Below are 20,789 nucleotides of genomic sequence, written 5' to 3'. Positions count from 1 at the left end.
ATAGAAAAGTGTAGTAGTTCTTCATCTGAAGACATGAGAAGGCCTGCAAATATTCGTTATATCTTGCATTTCCTATGTATCCATAAGTAAATTGTAGATGCTTGCCATTATCTCTGTCTGTGTGTTTGGGCTAATCATAAGAGCTACTGTAGAGGGTTTGATATGGTTTATACTGATACATACATCAAAAAAAGTTTTGCATCACCTCTGTTCCGAGAGTTCCGGAACCTGTACAGAAAATAGAAATAGATATCAACATAAACATCTTTTCCGCTCTTTTTTATTGCTCACGAAAACCACACATTGCATTTTGTACCACCATACAGCGAGACCTTCAGAGGTGGTGGTCCAGATTGCTGTGCACACCTGCACCTCTAATACCCAGTAGCACGTCCTCTTGCACTGATGCATACCTGTATTTGTCCTGTCAAACTATCCACAAGTTCATCAAGGCACTGTTGGTCCAGATAGTTCCACACCTCAACGGCGATTCGGCGTAGATCCCTTAGAGTGGTTGGTGGGTCACGTTGCCCATAAATAGTCCTTTTCAATCTATCTTAGGCATGTTCGATATTGTTCATGTCTGGAGAACATGCTGGTAGCATTGTCGCTATCCTGAAGGAACTCATTCTACAACATGTGGACGATGGGGGCGCGAATTGTCGTCCATGAAGACTATACGGTTGCACTATCGCCAATATGCTGCCGATACGGTTGCACTATCGGTCGGAAGCTGGCATTCACGATACGTAGAGCCGTTACGGCGCCTTCCATGACCACCCTCAGCGTACTTTGTCCCGTGTAATGCCACCCCAAAACACCAGGGAACCTCCACACGGCTGCACTCGCTGCACAGTGTCTCTAAGGCGTTCATCCTGATCGGGTTGCCGCCAAACATCTCTCCGACGATTGTCTGGTTGAAGGCACATGCGACACCCATTGGTAAAGAGAACGTGATGCCAATCGTGACTGGTCCATTCGGTATGTTGTTGGGCCCATCTGTAATGCGCTGCATGGTGTCGTGGCTGCTAAGATGGACCTCGCCATGGCTGTCGGGAGTGAAGTTGCGCATCATGCAGCCTATTGCGCACAGTTTGAGTCTTAACACGACGTCCTGTGGCTGCACGAAAAACATTATTCAACATGGTGGCGTTGCTGCCAGGGTTCCTCCGAGACATAATCCGTAGGTAGCGGTCATCCACTGCAGTAGAAGCCCTTGGGCGGCCTGAGCGAGGCATGTCATCGACATTCCTGTCTTTCTGTACCTCCTCCCTCGCAGAGCAACTTCGCTTTGATTCACTCCGAGACGCCTGCTCTTGTTGAGAGCCCTTCCTGGCACAAAGAAACAATGCGGACGCGATCGAACCGCGGTACTGGCCGTCTAGGCTAGGTGGAACTGTAGACAAAACGAGCCGTGTACCTCCTTCCTTGGTGGAATGACTGGCATTGATCGAGTGTCGGACCCCCTCCGTCTAACAGGTGCTGCTCATGCATGGTTGTTTACATCTTTGGGCGGGTTTAGTGTAGGGTGACCAAACGTCCCGGAAAACCGGGATTGTCCCGGTTTTCATCCCTGTGTTCCGGTGTCCCGAAAATTTGTTTCGGGACGCTCAAAAGTCACGGAATTCAGTTTTTAAATGCGTTTCGTGAAACTTTCTCAAATTTTTGGGGTTTCGCTATATTAAAGTAAATACAACACAAGAAATTAATATATTTTAGCTTATTTGTATAAAACCTCCATTGTCCCATATTAGTAATCATAGTATCAGTATTGATACACTCAGGCAATAGTTTAGTTTGAGCGGTACTTTGACCAACAAGTAGTATTATTGTAACAGAGCTATGAAACCACACTCCATACAACTACTTTCAAACCACACTCCATACAACTACTTTCAGAAACGATATCCTGATGTTTAAATCTGTACTCGATGTTAACAAATTTCTCTTCTTCAGAAACGCTTTCCTTGCCATTGCCAGTCTACATTTTATATCCTCTCTACTTCGATCATCATAAGTTATTTTGCTTCCCAAATAGCAAAACTCCTTTACTACTTTAAGTGTCTCATTTCCTAATCTAATTCCCTCAGCATCACCCGAGTTAACTCGACTAGATTCTATTATCCTCGTTTTGCTTTTATTGATGTTCGTCTTATATCCTCCTTTCAAGACACTGTCAATTGCGTTCAACTGCTCTTCCCAAGTCCTTTGCTGTCTCTGACAGAATTACAATGTCATCGGCGAACTTCAAAGTTTTTATTTCTTCTCCGTGGATTTTAATGCCTACTCCGAACTTTTCTTTTGTTTCCTTCACTGCTTGCTCAATACACAGATTGAATAACATCGGGGAGAGGCTACAACCCTGTCTCACTTCCTTCCCCACCACTGCTTCCCTTTCATGTCCCTCGACTCTTATAACTGCCATCTGGTTTCTGTACAAATTGTAAATAGCCTTTCGCTCCCTGTATTTTACCCCTGCCACCTTTAGAATTTGAAACAGAGTATTCCAGTCAACATTGTCAAAAGCTTTCTCTAAGTCTACAAATGCTAGAAACGTAGGTTTGCCTTTCCTTAATCTATCTTCTAAGATAAGTCGTAAGGTCAGTATTGCCTCACGTGTTCCAACATTTCTACGGAATCCTAACTGATCTTCCCCGAGGTCGGCTTCTACCAGTTTTTGAATTCGTCTGTAAAGAATTCGCGTAAGTATTTTGCAGCTGTGACTTATTAAACTGATAGTTCCGTAATTTTCACATCTGTCAACACCTGCTTTATTTGGGATTGGAATTATTATATTCTTCTTGAAGTCTGAGGGTATTTCGCCTGTCTCGTACATCCTGCTCACCAGATGGTAGAGTTTTGTCAGGACTGGCTCTCCCAAGGCTGTCAGTAGTTCAATACGAATGTTGTCTACTCCCGGGGCCTTAGGTCTTTCAGTCCTCGTTCAAACTCTTCACGCAGTATCGTATCTCCCATTTCATCTTCATCTACATCCTCTTCCATTTCCATAATATTATCCTCAAGTAAATCGCCCTTGCATAGACCCTCTATATACTCGTTCCACTTTCTGCTTTCCCTTCTTTGCTTAGAACTGGGTTTCCATCTGAGCTCTTGATATTCGTACAAGTGGCTCTCTTTTCTCCAAAGGTATCTGTAATTTTCCTGTAAGCAGTATCTATCTTACCCCTAGTGAGATAAGCCTCTACATCCTTACATTTGTCGTCTAGCCATGCCAGCTTAGCCATTTTGCACTTCCTGTCGATCTCATTTTTGAGATGTTTGTATTCCTTTTTGCCTGCTTCATTTACTGCATTTTTATATTTTCTCCTTGGTAATAGACATTATTAGGACATCAGTGTAAATGCCAAAAATGTGGCACAGATAACATCTGTGCCTCCTGATAACTTTTGCTGCATATAAGGCTAAAATCTTTTAGGTTATGAAGGCGTCTCAGGGCGAATGGCCAACATTGAGGGATGTGTCCAGAATGACCATTGAAAGCTAAAGCGCCTGGTAAATAGAGGGCTAAAGTGTGTATCTTAAGAGCTCCTTTATTTTTGATACCCATAAATCCCGGTTCACGTCTAACCATCTGCTGAACCCATTCACAAAATTCTAACCTTCGATCTGGATCGTCGTCACTTAGCTGTTGCACCAGCCTTGCATTGTACACACGAAACTTGCATTTCTTCAGAATGCGTAGCACACTACTAGCACTTGCCTTGAAGATTTTTGAGGCGAACACTGAAAATGTTCCGAGACCGCAGTTGTGGAATCGTCACTTGTAGCTGTACGAGGTCGCCCCGATCGACCTTTATGCACATCGCACACTGTTCCACGAATTTCGAATTTGTCTCGTAGACGACATGTAATTGTTAACCTTGAAGGTGGTTCTGTACCATCTCCACTGTCTTCGAACCGCAGCTACATTCTCATACTTCCAGTACCACTTAATTATCTGCTTCCGCGCTTCAAAGCTCAAACGCACGTCCGACATGTTGCAGTTACTTCCTTGCCACTGCTGCCACTTGTTGAAGAAACGTAACATTACTTTCTCATAGATATATAACCGTGTAGAACGGGAAATAAATTGTCTATGACAGTTCAAAGAGTGTATACATTTTTTGACGCACCCTGTATTTGCAACTGTGTACAAGTTAAACATGTTTTTGTGCGGCAGTGCCACGAGAAGGTAAGCATTGATGTCACCGCTCGCAGCATATCTTCACAACGTCCCTACTGTGTATTCTAGAAACCGTGGTTGCGAGTGTTCGCTCAGTTGTTTTATTGTTTTTGTTCAGGCGCTGCTGAGAGCCTGCCTGCCGCCATGTTGGCCCTGAACATCCTGTGTCTGAAGCGCAGGCGCTCCTCCAGCTGGGCGCCCGCCGGGGGATCCCCGCTGTCCGGCAGCGGCAAAGGGTAAGTACCCTGCAGGCCTGCCAACACTCGCACAGCGCAGCTGAATGAAGTCACTCTACTGGCAGACTGAGCCGTGTATAGATCTGCTGTGTGTTCTCGTGCATGGCTTCATTGTTAATTACAGAATGATTACTTCACTCCGTAGTGCAATTTCTAACACAACAGTTGGTCTTCTTCCTCATTGATGGGTCTTCACATCGCCTGCAATCTGATGTCACAGTTATGTTGACCACTTTTTTTTCCCAATAGCCCCAAAATCTTAGCCAACACACTGTCCTTCTCTGTACAGAAGTACTTACACACATCCTCAATTTTTTTTTATGTATTCCAACCTCTCTTCCCCTACAGTTTACATCTACTGCTCCCTCTAGTCTTAACACATGTCCTATCATCCTGTCCCTTTTTCCTGTCAGTGTTTCCTACGTATTCTTCTTCTCACTGATTCTGTGGAGAATATTATTTCTGATCATTCCATTTAATTCTCAACATCCTGATTTTCCCACAGTGCATGTTTCAGTTCAATACAATACTGTGCTCCTGAAGTACGTTCTCATAAATTTTTTCCTCAAATTAAAGCCAACATAAATACCAATCATCATCATCTTCATTTAAGACTGATTATGCCTTTCAGCGTTCAGTCTGGAGCATAGTCCCCCTTATAAAATTCCTCCATGATCCCCTATTCAGTGCTAACGTTGGTGCCTCTTCTGATGTTAAACCTATTACTTCAAAATCATTCTTAACCGAATCCAGGTAACTTCTCCTTGGTCTACCCCGACTCCTCCTACCTTCTACTGCTGAACACATGAGTCTCTTGGGTAACCTCGCTTCTCCCATGCGTGTAACATGACCCCACCATCTAAGCCTGTTCGCCCTGACTGCTACTTCTATAGAGTTCATTCCCAGTTTTTCTTTGACTTCCTCATTGTGGACACCCTCCTGCCATTGTTCTCATCTACTAGTACCTGCAATCATCCTAGCTACTTTCATATCCGTAACCTCAACCTTGTTGATAAGGTAACCTGAATTCACCCAGGTTTTGCTCCCATACAACAAAGTTGGTCGAAAGATTGAACGGTGCACAGATAACTTAGTCTTGGTACTGACTTCCTTCTTGCAGAAGAGAGTAGATCGCTCACTGCATTACCTTTGCTACACTTCGCTTCCAATTCTTTCACTATGTCGCCATCCTGTGAGAATATGCATCCTAAGCACTTGAAACTGTCCACCTGTTCTAACTTTGTTTCTCCTATTTGGCACTCAATCCGTTTATATCTCTTTCCCACTGACATTACTTTCGTGTTTGAGATGCTAATCTTCATACAATAGTCCTTACATTTCTGATCTAGCTCTGAAATATTACTTTGCAAACTTTGAATCGAATCTGCCATCACAACTGAGTCATCCGCATATGTGAGACAGCTTATTTTGTGTTCACATCTCTTAATCTCACCCACCCAGTCTATTGTTTTCAACATGTGATCCATAAATAATATGAACAACAGTGGAGACAGGTTGCAGCCTTGTCTTGCCCCTATACACTTCTTACCAATACACTTCTTTTTTCGCCATTTTAAGCTGAACGGTAAGTTGGTTTAAATGAATGGCCTTTGTGGTCTGACGTAACTTTTCCTTTAATATTTCCACTTCTGTGAGTTTCTTAGAAGCTTTTTCGTGAGGGCGTACCCAGATCACAGAGTGAATTTAGGAATTCTGTTGGCAAAATTACACTTTTGTCACGATTCACCACTCTATTAGTGGATTTAAATATTTTTTCCCCCTTGTACTGTGATTTGTTTGTTGAACCACATCGATTTTTGTTGCTGAAATTGTTCATTCACGCACGACAATTATTTGTTTATTCAGTCCTTCTCCATAAATGGATACACTTTTTCGATAGTTGTTTCTCTGTCATTATTTTGTTGCATAACTCATCGCTTAAGAGAATTTTGACGGAATCTGGACCAATATGACATGTGCAGTTTTCAAGTTGTGTTTTACAGCATTAAAGAACATTCTAGTATACTGTAGAACATTCGATGATATGCCAGAATATTTGTGGAGAAAAAAACACTCTCGAATTTTATCCCCTTTAAAAATACATTGATAGAATAGAGACAGAAGGCGTCTCGGTGACCACGACGATATGATGGAGACCACGTTAAATACATGTAGCCCAACAGCCACTACCACACAACCACTATAGCGCACAACCTTAGCGTCAGACGCAGAACCAGTCTACAACAGTGGGTGGTTTTATAGGTAGAGTCAAATTTACCCACAAACACTTTAATATAGACACATCAAAAAAAAGTTTTGCATCATCTCTGTTTCGAGACTTGCGGAACCCGTACAGAAAATCGGAATAGAGATCAACATAAACTTCATTTCCGCCTTTTTTATTGATCATGAAAACCACACACTGCATGTTGTACCACCGTACAGCGAGACCTTCAGAGGTGGTGGTCTAGATTACTGTGTACACAGCGGTACCTCTAATACCCAGCGGCAGACCCGGGTTCGATTACCGACCTTGCTACAAAATTTTCACTCGCTGCTTCAGTCTATATAGGGCCTACATGATGGTTCAAATGGCTCTAAGCATCATGGGACTTAACATGTTTGAGGTAATCAGTCCCCTAGACTTAGAGCTACTTAAACGTAACTAACCTAAGGACATCACACACATCCATGCCAGAGGCAGGATTCGAACCTGCGACCCGTAGCAGCCGCGTGGTTCGGATTGAGGCGCCTAGAACCGCTCGGCCTACATGAAATCACACCTGTATGAGACTAGTAAAGTCTCAGGAATTGTGTCATTTAATATGAATGAGTTAATGTATCAAATAACTGACGTTAAGCAAGTAAACGAGAAAAAGTTTGAAACTATTTTAAACTTTTTGGAAGTCTACATCTACATCCATTGGTTCAAATGGCTCTGAGCACTATGGGACTTAACTTCTAAGGTCACCAATTCCCCTAGAACTTAGAACTACTTAAACCTAACTAACGTAAATACATCACACACATCCACGCCCGAGGCAGGATTCGAACCCGCGACCGTAGCGTTCGCGCGGTTCCGGACTGTAGCGCCTAGAACCGGTACACTACTGCCCATTAAAATTGCTACACCAAGAAGAAATGCAGATGTTAAACGGGTATTCATTGCACATATATATATTATACTAGAACTCAGCTGTGATTACATTATCACGCAATTTGGGTGCATAGATCCTGAGAAATCAGTACCCGCAACAACCACCTCTGGCCGTAATAACGCCCTTGATACGTGTGGGCATTGAGTCAAACAGAGCTCGGATGGCGTGTACAGGTACAGCTGTCCATGCAGCTTCAACACGATACCACAGTTCATCGAGAGTAGTGACTGGCGTATTGTGACGAGCCAGTTGCTCGGCCACCATTCACCAGACGTTTTCAATCGGTGAGAGATCTGGAGAATGTGCTGCCCAGGGCAGCAGTCGAACATTTTTGTATCCAGAATGGCCAGTACAGGAACTCCAACATGCGGTAGTGCATTATCCTGCTGAAATGCAGGCTTTCGTAGGGATCGAGTGAAGGGTAGAGCCACGGGTCGTAACACATCTGAAATGTAACGTCCACTGTTCAAAGTGCCGTCAGTGCGAACAAGAGGTGACCGAGACGTGTAACCAGTGGCACCCCATACCATCGCGCCCGGTGATACACCAGCGTGGCGATGACGAATGCACGCTTCCAATGTGCGTTCACCGCGATGTCGCCAAACACGGATGCGACCATCGTGATGCTGTAAACAGAACCTGGATTCATCCGAAAAAATGTTTTGCCATTTGTGCACCCAGGTTCGTCGTCGAGTACACCATCGCAGGCGGTCCTGTCTGTGATGCAGCGTAAAGGGTAACCGCAGCCACGGTCTCCGAGCTGATAGTCCGTGCTGCTGCAAACGTCGTCCAACTGTTCGTGCAGATGGTTGTCGTCTTGCAAACGTCCCCATCTGTTGGGTCAGGGATCGAGACGTGGCTGCACGATGCGTTACAGCCGTGCGGATAAGATGGCTGTCAACTCGACTGCTAGTGATACGAGGCCGTTGGGATCCAGCGCGGCGTTCCGTTTTACCCTCCTGAACGCACAGATTCCATATTCTGCTAACAGTCATTGGATGTGGACCAACGCGAGCAGCAATGTCGCGATACGATAAACCGCAATCGCAAGAGGCTACGGTCCGACCTCTGTCAAAGTCGGAAACGTGGTGGTACACGTTTCTCCTCCTTACACGAGGCATGACAACAACGTTTCACCAGGCAACGCCGGTCAACTGCTGTTTGTGTATGAGAAATCGATTGGAAACTTTCGTCGTGTCAGCATGTTTAGGTGTCGCCACCGGCGCCAACCTCGTGTGAATGCTCTGAAACGCTAATCATTTGCATATGACAGCATGTTCTTCCTGTCGGTTAAATTTCGCGCCTGTAGCACGTCATCTTCGTGGTGTAGCAATTATAATGACCAGTAGCGTACCTTTATCCTACCTTCAAGAACGCGAGGTTTCAGGCCCGGTAATTGCAGTTCCTATGCGCTGTGTTTGGGAACGTATTACGTATTCATGCTGTCGCATGCATACCGACAGCCTAGGTGCTCTTCAATGCAACCGCTAAGTTGGTCTGTGCTCCGCAAGCAGACATGGGGCATGTGGAGGTGGCTGCCTTTTAGCCTGTTGAGAGCGGCGAATTCGTGAGAGTTATGTCACAGCGCCCACACACACACAGAGTGGCAGTGCGTGCGACGCTGGCACGCAGCCCAGGAATGCCGGCAGGGCTGGCTTTATTTCCTAGCCGCGTAGCGCAGTCTGCCCAGAACAAGGTCCACCAAGGCCGCGGTGCTTAGTGACTCAGTCGGCTCCGCCCTGTCCAAATACTGACGGCGGCTACTGCTTCTCATTTCATTGCCCAGTCTTCACACCACAGGCAACTCATCCCGCACCTCCCCCGCCCCCCCCCCCCCCCCAAAACCTCTTTGACATCACAACCGCAAAGCTGACCAAAAGCTGCAAATCGTATTCGTAAGGCCTCCATGAATTCGAAACACAAAGTGATGCCTTACACGGCTCGCTCGATAAGTAATATCTACAATTTCTTCTACAGCCATTAAAATGCACTGAAGATCCAAAGAAACTGGTACACCTGCCTCTAACATCGTGTAGGACCCCCGCGAGCACGATTAAAAAAAATGGTTCAAATGGCTCTGAGCACTGTGGGACTCAATATCTATGGTCATCAGTCCACTAGAACTTAGAACTACTTAAACCTAACTAACCTAAGGACATCACACAACCACCCAGTCATCACAAGGGAGAGAAAATCCCTGACCCCGTCGGGAATCGAACCCTGGAACCCGGGCGCGCGAAGCGAGAACGAGCTGCGGACTCCGCGAGCGCGCAAAAGTGCCGCAACACGACGTGCCGGACTCGACTAACGTCTGAAGTAATGCAGGAGGGAACTGACACCGCGAATCCAGCAGGGCTCTCCATAAATCCGTAAGAGTACGAGGGGGTGGAGATCTCTTCTGAACAGCACGTTGCAAGGCACACTACATATGCTCAATAATGTTCAAGTCTGAGAGTTTGGGGCCAGTGGAGGTGTTTAAACTAAGAAGAGTGTTTCTGGATCCACTCTGCAGCAATTCTAGACGTTTCTGGAGTGTAGCATTGTCCTGCTGGAATTGTCCAATTCCGTCTGAATGCACAATGGACATGAATGGATGCAGGTGATCAGGCAGTATGCTTACGTACGAGTCACTTATCATAGTCGTGTCTAGACGTATCAGGGGTCCCATATCACTCCACCTGCACACGTACCACGCCATTACTGGACTTCCACTTGCTTGAACAGTCCCCTGCTGACATGTCCGCCCCTCGTAGCTGAGTGGTGTGTCAATCCTAAGGGCCCGCGTTCTGTTCCCGGCTGGGTCGGAGATTTTCTCCGCTCAGAGACTCGGTCTTGTGTTGTGCTAATCATCATCGTTTCATCCCAATCGACTTGCACGTCGCCGAAGTGGCGTCAAATCGAAAGACTTGCACCCCGCGAACGGCCTACCCGACGTACGGCCCCACGACATTTACGGATTTGTGAGGTTGTCTCCATACTCGTATACACGTCCATCCACTCAATACAGTTTGAAATGAGACTCGTGCGACCAGACGTTTCCAGTCATGAACAGCGCAATGTCGGTGTTGATAGGCGCAGGCTAGGCATAAAGCTCTGTGTCGCGCAGTCATCAAGGGTACATGAATGGGCCTTCAGCTCCGAAAGTCCAAATCGATGGCCGCGCGGGGTAGCCGCGCGGTGTAGGGCGCCTTGCCACGGTTCGCGCGGCTCGCCCTGGCCGAGGTTCGAGTCCTCCCTCGGGCATGTGTTTGTGTGTGTGTGTTTTGTCCTGAGCGTAAGTTTAAGTTAGAGTAAGTAGTGTGTAAGCCTGGAGACCGATGACCTCAGCAGTTTGGTCCCATGAGAACTTACCACCACCGCTCCACATCGCTAATGTTTCCATGAATGGTTCACACGCTAACGTTTGTGTACGGGACAGCATTAACATCTGCAGCTATTTTCGCAATGGTTGCACCAGTATCCCGTTGAACGACCGCCTTCAGTCGCCGTTGGTCGCGTTCTTGCTGTATCTTTTTCCGGCAGCAGCGATGTCTATGATTTGATGTTTTACCGGATTCCTAATATTCACGGTACACTCGTGAAATCTTCGTACGGGAAAATGCTGATTTCAACGCTACCTCGGAGAAATGGTTCAAATGGCTCTGAGCACTATGAGACTCAACTCATCAGTCGCCTAGAACTTAGAACTACTTAAACCTAACTAACCTAACGACATCACACACACCCATGCCCGAGGCAGGATTCGAACCTGCGACCGTAGCAGCAGCGCGGCTCCGGACTGGAGCGCCTAGAACCGCACGGCCGCCGCGGCCGGCCTACCTCGGAGATGCTGTGTCCCGTCGCTCGTGCGCCGACTGTAACACCACGTTCAAACTCACTTAAATCTTGATAACCTGCCATTGTAGCAGCAGTAACCATTCTGCCTGTTTACCAATCTCTGTATTTCAAATGGTTCAAATGGCTCTGGGCACTATGGGACTCAACTGCTGGGGTCATTAGTCCCCTAGAACTTAGAACTAGCTAAACCTAACTAACCTAAGGACATCACACACATCCATGCCCGAGGCAGGATTCCAACCTGCGATCGTAGCGGTCTCGCGGTTCCAGACTGGAGCGCCTAGAACCGCACGGCCACTTCGGCCGGCTCTGTATTTCAATTCGCATGCCTATACGAGTTTCTTCGGCACTTCAGTGTACGAGGATCACTCCAAAAGAAATGCATACTATCTTTTTTTATCCATCTTTTATTCTACATGTTTCAAAGTTTCACAGTGAGTAGATACATCCTTTAGGAACAATATTTTCATTTCTCCACATAATTTCCATCCCTCTCAACTGCCTTACGCCATCTTCGAACCAGCGCCTGTATACCCGCACAGTAAAATTCTGGACCAACCTGTTGGAGCCACTGCTTGGGAGCGTGCACAAGGGAGTCATCATCTTCAAACCTTGTTCCACGAAGAGAGTCTTTGAGTTTCCCAGAGAGATGATAGTCACACGGAGCCAGGTCAGGACTGTAAGGGGGGTGTTTCAGTGTTGTCCAAGTTTTGTGATCGCTTCCACGCTTTTTTGACTGACATGTGGCCGTGCATTGTCGTGCAACAGCAAAACAGCCTGCTTTTGTCGATGTGGTCGAACACGATTCAGTCGAGGTCGAAGTTTCTTCATACGCATCAGAATGTATGGTGGTTCCACTTGGCACGATGTCCACAAGCAAGAGTCCTTCGGAATCGAAAAACACCGTAGCCATAACTTTTCCAGCAGAAGGTGTGGTTTTGATTTTCTTTTTTTTTTCTTGAGTGAATTTGCGTGATGCCACTCCATTTATTTCCTCTTCGTGTCTGGTGAAAAATGATGGAGCCATTTTTCATTACCTGTCACAATTCTTCCAAGAAATTGATCTCCAACATTTTCGTACTGTTCCAAAAGTTCGCTCCAGACCGTTTTTGTTCTTTCTTTGTAAGCCAGTGTCAACATCCTAGGAACCCACCTGTTACAAACCTTTTTTAACACCAACACTTTCAGTATTCTGCAAACACTTCCTTCCCCTATCCCAACGTAGCGTGACAATTCGTTCAGTGTGATGCGTCTGTGAGCAGTCACGAATTCGTTAGCTCTCTGCACACTGTCTGGAGTGAGTGCAGTACGAGGCCTGCCTCTGCGAGGACAATCCTCAATATTGCCGTGCCCGCTTTCATCACGTTAGCTGCTCGCCCACCCACTAACTGTACTGCGATCGACAGCAGCATCTCTGTACACCTTTTTCAACCTCTTGTGGATGATTCCCACTGTCTCGTTTTCACAGCACAGGAATTCTACGACAGCACATTGCTTCTGACGAACGTCAAAGTGTAGCAGCCATCTTGAAGACGTGCTGTGACGGCGCCACTAACTGGAACAGGTTGAACTAAGTTTGAAAACAAGCGGCAAGGATGTACCTACGCACTGTAAAACTATCACTCATGCAGAATGAAAACTATATGTTTACAAAAATAGTGTGGATTTCTTTTGGACTGACCCTCGTATATTGTGTAGACCACAGTTTTTCGTGACATTACTGAGGCTTCACACCACACGTAACTCATCCCACACCTCCCTCCGCACCTCGCTCTTTTTCATCACAACTGCAAAGCCGGCCAAAAGCTGCAAATCGTGTTCGTAAGCTCTCAATGAACTCGAAACACAAACTGATGCTTCTAGACGGCTCGCTCAAGTCTTTTCCTAAGTTTCCTGGCGGTAGCAGACTGCACTTCAGAGTTGATCGTCGCAGAGGGAGCAGATCGAACAGCTCCAGACGACCGTCGCCACGACTTTCACTAGTTCAGACTGCGTCTTTGAAATTTTTCTTCGCAGGAGAGGTGATGTGGCGCCACTAGATACATTGCCATATTGAAACGACCCCTTAGAAAAATTAATGAATTACTGTGCTGATAAACCCTGTTACACTATTTGATTTTCAAACAGCTGAGCAGAACTGAACGTACTCAGACATTTCGCTCTTTACTTATTCTGCTCATCACTAAACTGACACACAATATTTTTTTTTAGCGCAACGCAGTCTGACTTTCAGTAATCCCTACAAAAGAATGGCCCTGACTAACATTAACCTATACCTTTCACAAATCACTTACCTCACCAAAAATCTTCGTTACTCGAACTACTGCAATACAGCGAGCGCCGCTACTGCCAGCTAAATAAAAGATTCAAACTACGGAAGGCACTAACTACTGATAGGCATAGTTAGCAAATGAAAGATTTTAATAGAGAACAAACAATGTATTTACTTTAATAGTCATAATATATAGCAGTTCATGACATCCATTCTTACAAATGTACTCTTTCTGATGGACACACCTCCAGATCATCCGCTCTCAAAACTCCGCCATCTCTCTCTCCTCATCCACCACTGCTGTGCAACACTACGCGCTGTTAACAGCCAACTGCCCAACACTGCAATACCCAACAACAATGCAAACCAGCCACAGACTGCACACAGCACAGCCAGTGATTTTCATACAGAGCGCTACCTAAACAGCCTACTTGTTCTGGTTCGAAGTGATGAACCCATATTCATCGGCTGTTCCGATCTTCCACAAAAAATTTGTGACACTAGCCTCACAACGCGCAAGCAATCCCGGACACGCTACAGTCGCAGGTTCGAATCCTTCCTCGGGCATGGATGTGTGTGACGTCCTTGAGTTAGTTAGCTTTAAGTAGTTCTAAGTTCTAGGGGACTGACCACCTCAGATGTTGAGTCCCATAGTGCTCAGAGCCATTTGAACCATTTTTTTGAAACACATTCGTCCGCCAGTTGTTGCATATTGTTCTCAACGGAGAGACGTCTACAGACGTTAAAGTAACCTCTGGCGTGCCACAGGGGAGTGTTATGGGACCATTGCTTTTCACAATACATATAAATGACCTAGTAGATAGTGTCGGAAGTTCCATGCGGCTTTTCGCGGATGATGCTGTAGTATACAGAGAAGTTGCAGCATTAGAAAATTGTAGCGAAATGCAGGAAGATCTGCAGCGGATAGGCACTTGGTGCAGGGAGTGGCAACTGACCCTTAACATAGACAAATGTAATGTATTGCGAATACATAGAAAGAAGGATCCTTTATTGTATGATTATATGATAGCGGAACAAACACTGGTAGCAGTTACTTCTGTAAAATATCTGGGAGTATGCGTGCGGAACGATTTGAAGTGGAATGATCATATAAAATTAATTGTTGGTAAGGCGGGTGCCAGGTTGAGATTCATTGGGAGAGTCCTTAGAAAATGTAGTCCATCAACAAAGGAGGTGGCTTACAAAACACTCGTTCGACCTATACTTGAGTATTGCTCATCAGTGTGGGATCCGTACCAGATCGGGTTGACGGAAGAGATAGAGAAGATCCAAAGAAGAGCGGCACGTTTCGTCACAGGGTTATTTGGTAACCGTGATAGCGTTACGGAGATGTTTAACAAACTCCAGTGGCAGACTCTGCAAGAGAGGCGCTCTGCATCGCGGTGTAGCTTGCTCGCCAGGTTTCGAGAGGGTGCGTTTCTGGATGAGGTATCGAATATATTGCTTCCCCCTACTTATACCTCCCGAGGAGATCACGAATGTAAAATTAGAGAGATTAGAGCGCGCACAGAGGCTTTCAGACAGTCATTCTTCCCGCGAACCATACGCGACTGGAACAGGAAAGGGAGGTAATGACAGTGGCACGTAAAGTGCCCTCCGCCACACACCCTTGGGTGGCTTGCGGAGTATAAATGTAGATGTAGATGTAGATGTAGAGTACTCGAACGTGTTTGCCCGTTGGGTTGCTTGCTCCCTAAACAGAAGTCCGCAAAAAGCAACGAAGGACGATGGTTCAAATGGCTCTGAGCACAAAATCTCAGGTCATCACTCCCTGTAATGACACATTCCGACGCAGAGACATACAATACCTTAAAGCCTGCGCTACAGATTAAATTGAGAGAATACAATCTCTGTAATGTTCATATTGGATTCTCTTTTGTTTCATACTCCAAGAAGGAGTTAAGATACGCTTTCGATTGTTACCTTGTAGGGGATGGACGTAATTTTTGATGTGTACGGAAAGGCAGCCATCTTGTTAGTATTTATGATTTGTGCGACGAGCAGAGCAAGTCTTATTGTGTTGTGAATAAAAAATAGTGAGAAGTATCTAAATGTGACGAGAATTATTTAAAGCGACGTAGCATTGTATTCCTTGGTTTCCACCGTCTTCGTGAAGTAAACCGATGCCGACTTAGGAAGATACACACGGTCAACAAAGAGGAGAACGTCCATGGCGACTAATGAATTAATATTGTGGCAGAAGGACTAATTCTACGTCTAAGGTGAGAACTCTGATTAAATCAACAATGACGTAGAATTCAAAAATGTAACTAATCGGAATGGTAAATTATATTACTGGCAAATTTCACGCAGCGCTGAATTTGTCCGCATTCAACCCGGTCAATGAAGTCCGTAGAGAAGCCTATCAAAAGTCGCAGTTCCATATCCATAATTTTTTCTCTTTTCAAAAAAATCAATAAATTAAATTTTTTTTATTTATTCCGCCACATCCCCTAGAGCTTAGAACTACTTAAACCTAACTAACCTAAGGACATCACACACATCCATGCCCGAGGCAGGATTCGAACCTGCGGCCATAGCAGTCACGCGTTTCCGGACTGAAGCTTCTATAATCGCTCGGCCACAGCGGCCGGCTAAAGTGTTTCACCTCTACCGAAAGAGACCGGCGGCTGAGCAAGAAGTGTTTGATTGTGAACCGTCGATCACCTCGAATGAGGGCGTCCGCACGTACCAACGCTGCACGAGCTGTAGCCGGCCGGAGTGGCCGTGCGGTTCTAGGCGCTACAGTCTGGAACAGAGCGACCGCTACGGTCGCCAGTTCGAATCCTGCCTCGGGCATGGATGTGTGATATGTCCTTAGGTTAGTTAGTTCTAAGTTCTAGGCGACTGATGACCTCAGAAGTTAAGTCGCGTAGTGCTCAGAGCCATTTGAACCATTTTTTTGCAAGACCTGCGTGCGGCCAGCCGGCGCGCGGGAGAAAGGACAGGTCTGCGCGACCTCGTTGCGATGACGGCAGACGCCTCGCACAACGACTCGCCGTGCTTTTGTTCACTGCCAGGTCTCCGTAGACGTCCTGCAAGCGCCTGTGCGACGCTCTGTTGTTCCGCCAAAAGCAACTCAGTGGCAGCGCCCTGTCTGGACCGAAGCTCCGTTACAGACGCCATTTGAGAAGGCAACGTATAGCGCCGACTCCTATGAGAACTTCACAACACTGTAAGACCTGGAGCAGGAATATTCCACGATGTCTCTCACCACACTCCACACTCTTTCAACCTGTATTGGCCGAGAAGAAAAACTACTTGCATTAATTTTGCATTACTTACTGAACGGCCTCACTTCTGCCACATTGACACTTACAACGAGAGGTCCCCAGAGGCGGGATCCAGTTTCGGAAACCACGTATACAGTGGTGTGGGTTACGATCCCAAGTATCCCATGCAGCCGTTCACCCTGGTGGGCTCTCGTCTGCGAGTAATATATGAAAAAAAGAGTTGCGTTATTTTGAGTGATTTTCTAGAGCCTTAGAATAGACAGTGATACTAAAAGAGGCGTCGTAGCGGAGTTTTTAGCATGCGAACATAGCGTGCAAAATGTTACGCTTTCGAATCTCGTCGGGTGCTCCCAAAAACTTTTTATTTTTAAACTGTTATGAAAAAGACTTTATCATTATTTTTACTCTTTTAACTTGTTGACATGTAATTTTTACATTTATCATCCTTCGTTACATCTCTTTAATCATAGTATTAATTTTTTCATTTGCTCTCAACCTTTGTTCCTGAAATGCTATTACCATCTGAAATTTTTGTGCATATCGGTGTATTTAACTAACCGAATATTTCAGCGTTTGATCTATCGGAAGAATGCCGAAAAAATACGTTTATGTTAAATGTGCATTGTTGTCAACAATGTATTTTTTGTAAAGTATAAGATGTGAGTTTTTTGGAGGGTAATCATCATACAAACATTTACAATATAAGTTGCTGTTGCACTGTGGACAATAAAACGCAGTTGATGAGTTAAAAGAAAGAAGGAATTATAAATAAATGCGAAGGATGGGGAATAGGAAGAGTATGCAGGAAGTATGCAGTAACATGGACGAAAATATGATTTAATGGTATGATTAAAATGACGTGACAAGAGGTTAAAAATCTAAAAAAAAAAAATCGCGTTTCAATCAATCAGTTGGGCAAAAATAAAGAGAACCGCTTCGATAAATATTCAAAAATTTCAAAATAAATTAGAGTCCTGATGACAAAAACGGAACACATAACGTTCCGCCCAGCGTCCTTAGGGGCTACAACGTCTATAATACTCTGAAGTGCCAAAGAAACTGGTATAGGCATGCGTATTGAAATACAGGGATGTGTAAACAGGGAGAATACGGCAACGTGTTTATAAGACAACAAGTATCTGGCGCATCGGTTACTGCTGCTACAATGGTAGGTTATCAAGATGTGAGTGAGTTTGAACATGGGGTTATAGTCGGCGCAAGAGCGATGGGACACAACCTCCGCTAGGTAGCGATCAAGTAGGCATTTTGTCGTACAACCATGTGACCAGTGTACGGTGAATATCAGGAATTCGGTAAAACATCAAATCTCCGACACTGATGCGGCCCGAAAACGATCCTGCAAGAATGGGACCGACGACGACAAAAGAGAATCGTTGAAACTGACAGAAGTGCAGTCCTTCCGCATATTGCTGCAGATATGAAATCTGGGCCATGAACAAGTGTCAGTGTACAAACCATCCAACAAAACTTCATCGATGTTGGCTTTCGGAGCCGAGGGCTGCACGACTGCACGACACAAAGCTTTACGCCTCGCCTGGGTCCGTCAACACCGACATTGGACTGGTGATGACTGCAGACATGTTGCCTGGTCGGAAGAGTCTCGTTTCAGATTCTATCGAGTTAAAGGACGTATACGGGTATGTTGACAGGCTCATTAATCCGTGGGCATTTCATGTCATCAGGGCACTGTTCAAGGTGGTGGAGGCTCTTTAATGCCGGCCGCGGTGGTCGTGCGGTTCTAGGCGCTCCAGTCCGGAGCCGCGCTGCTGCTACGGTCGCAGGTTCGAATCCTGCCTCGGGCATGGGTGTGTGTGACGTCCTTAGGTTAGTTAGGTTTAAGTAGTTCTAAGTTCTAGGGGACTGATGATCACAGCAGTTGAGTCCCATAGTGCTCAGAGCCATTTGAACCATTTGAGGCTCTTTAATGGTGTGTGGCGTGTGCACTTGGAGTGATGTAGGACCCCTGATACGTGTAGATACGAATCTCACAGGTGACACGCGGGTAAGCATCCTGTGCGATTACCTACAGCAATTCCTGTCCACTGTGCACTCCGTCGGACTTGGGCAATTGCAGCAGGAGAATGTGAAACCCCAAACGTGCAGAGTTGTTACAGAGTGGCTCCGGGAACACTGTTCTGCATTTAAATACTTCCGCTGGCCACCAAACTCCCCAAACATGAACATTATTGAGCGTATCTGGGATGACTTGCAACGTGCTGTACACAAGAGATCTCGACCCCCTCCTCGTGCTGTTACGGATTTATAGACAGCCCTGCAGGATTCGTGGTGTCAGTTCCCTCCAGCGCAGCACTGCTTCAGACATTAGTAGAGTCCATACCTCGTCGTGTTGCTGCCATTCTGCGTGCTCGCGGGGACCCTACACGATATTGGGCAGGTGTTGCAGTTTCTTCGGCTGTTCATTGTTGTGTGCCTGTCTTCTCTTTAAGGCTCTAGAAGATCACGCAACATATCAATTTTTTTTTCGTCGTAACTTACGAGGTGCATTCAAGTTCTAAGGCCTCCGATTTTTTTTTCTAATTAACTACTCACCCGAAATCGATGAAACTGGCGTTACTTCTCGACGTAATCGCTCTGCAGACGTACACATTTTTCACAACGCTGTCGCCACGATTCCATGGCAGCGGCGAAGGCTTCTTTAGGAGTCTGTTTTGACCACTGGAAAATCGCTGAGGCAATAGCAGCACGGCTCGTGAATGTGCGGCGACGGAGAGTGTCTTTCATTCTTGGAAAAAGCCAAAAGTCACTAGGAGCCAGGTCAGGTGAGTAGGGAGCACGAGGAATCACTTCAAAGTTGTTATCACGAAGAAACTGTTGCGTAACGTTAGCTCGATGTGCGGGTGCGATGTCTCGCTGAAACAGCACACGCGCAGCCCTTCCCGGACGTTTTTCTTGCAGTGCAGGAAGGAATTTGTTCTTCAAAACATTTTCGTAGGATGCACCTGTTACCGTAGTGCCCTTTGGAACGCAATGGGTAAGGATTACGCCCTCGCTGACCCAAAACATGGACACCATCATTTTTTCAGCACTGGCGTTTACCCGAAATGTTTTTGGTGGCGGTGAATCTGTGTGCTTCCATTGAGCTGACTGGCGCTTTCTTTCTGGATTGAAAAATGGCATCGACGTCTCATCCATTGTCACAACCGTCGAAAAGAAAGTCCCATTCGTGCTGTCGTTGCGCGTCAACATTGCTCGGCAATGTGCCACACGAACAGCGGTGTGGTCGTCCGTCAGCATTCGTGGCACCCAACTGGATGACACTTTTCGCATTTACAGGTCGTCGTGCAGGATTGTGTGCACAGAACCCACAGAAATGCCAACTCCGGAGGCGATCTGTTCGACAGTCATTCGGCGATCCCCCAAAACAATTCTCTCCACTTTCTCGATCGTGTCGTCAGACCGGCTTGTGCGAGCCCGAGGTTGTTTCGGTTTGTGGTCACACGATGTTCTGCCTTCATTAAACTGTCCCAACCACGAACGCACTTTCGACACATCCGCAACTCCGTCACCACATGTCTCCTTCAACTGTCGATGAATTTCAATTGGTTTCACACCACGCAAATTCAGAAAACGAATAATTGCACGCTGTTCAACTAAGGAAAACGTCGCAATTTTAAGTATTTAAAACGGTTCTCATTCTCGCCGCTGGCGGTAAAATTCCTTCTGCCGTACTGTGCTGCCATCTCTGGGACGTATTGACAATGAACGCGGCGTCATTTTAAAACAATGCGCGTGTTTCTATCTCTTTCCAGTCCGGAGAAAAAAAATCGGAGGCCTTAGAACTCGAATGCACCTCGTACTCGCAAACTA

General features: G+C 46.0%; 1 long non-coding RNA gene across 1 annotated transcript in view; it reads left to right on the top strand.

Annotated features, from left to right (window-relative positions):
* LOC126108779 (uncharacterized) overlaps positions 1-20,789 on the top strand; it is a 124,571-nt gene that overhangs the window by 38,017 nt on the left and 65,765 nt on the right. Inside the window, exon 2 of the long non-coding RNA XR_007523630.1 lies at positions 4,302-4,419. This is a non-coding gene — a long non-coding RNA (uncharacterized LOC126108779). The remainder of the gene's footprint in view (positions 1-4,301; positions 4,420-20,789) is intronic.

This window comes from Schistocerca cancellata, chromosome 11, assembly GCF_023864275.1.
Source record: "Schistocerca cancellata isolate TAMUIC-IGC-003103 chromosome 11, iqSchCanc2.1, whole genome shotgun sequence".
Lineage (NCBI taxonomy): Eukaryota > Metazoa > Arthropoda > Insecta > Orthoptera > Acrididae > Schistocerca > Schistocerca cancellata.
This window is presented reverse-complemented; position numbering and strand designations above follow the sequence as displayed.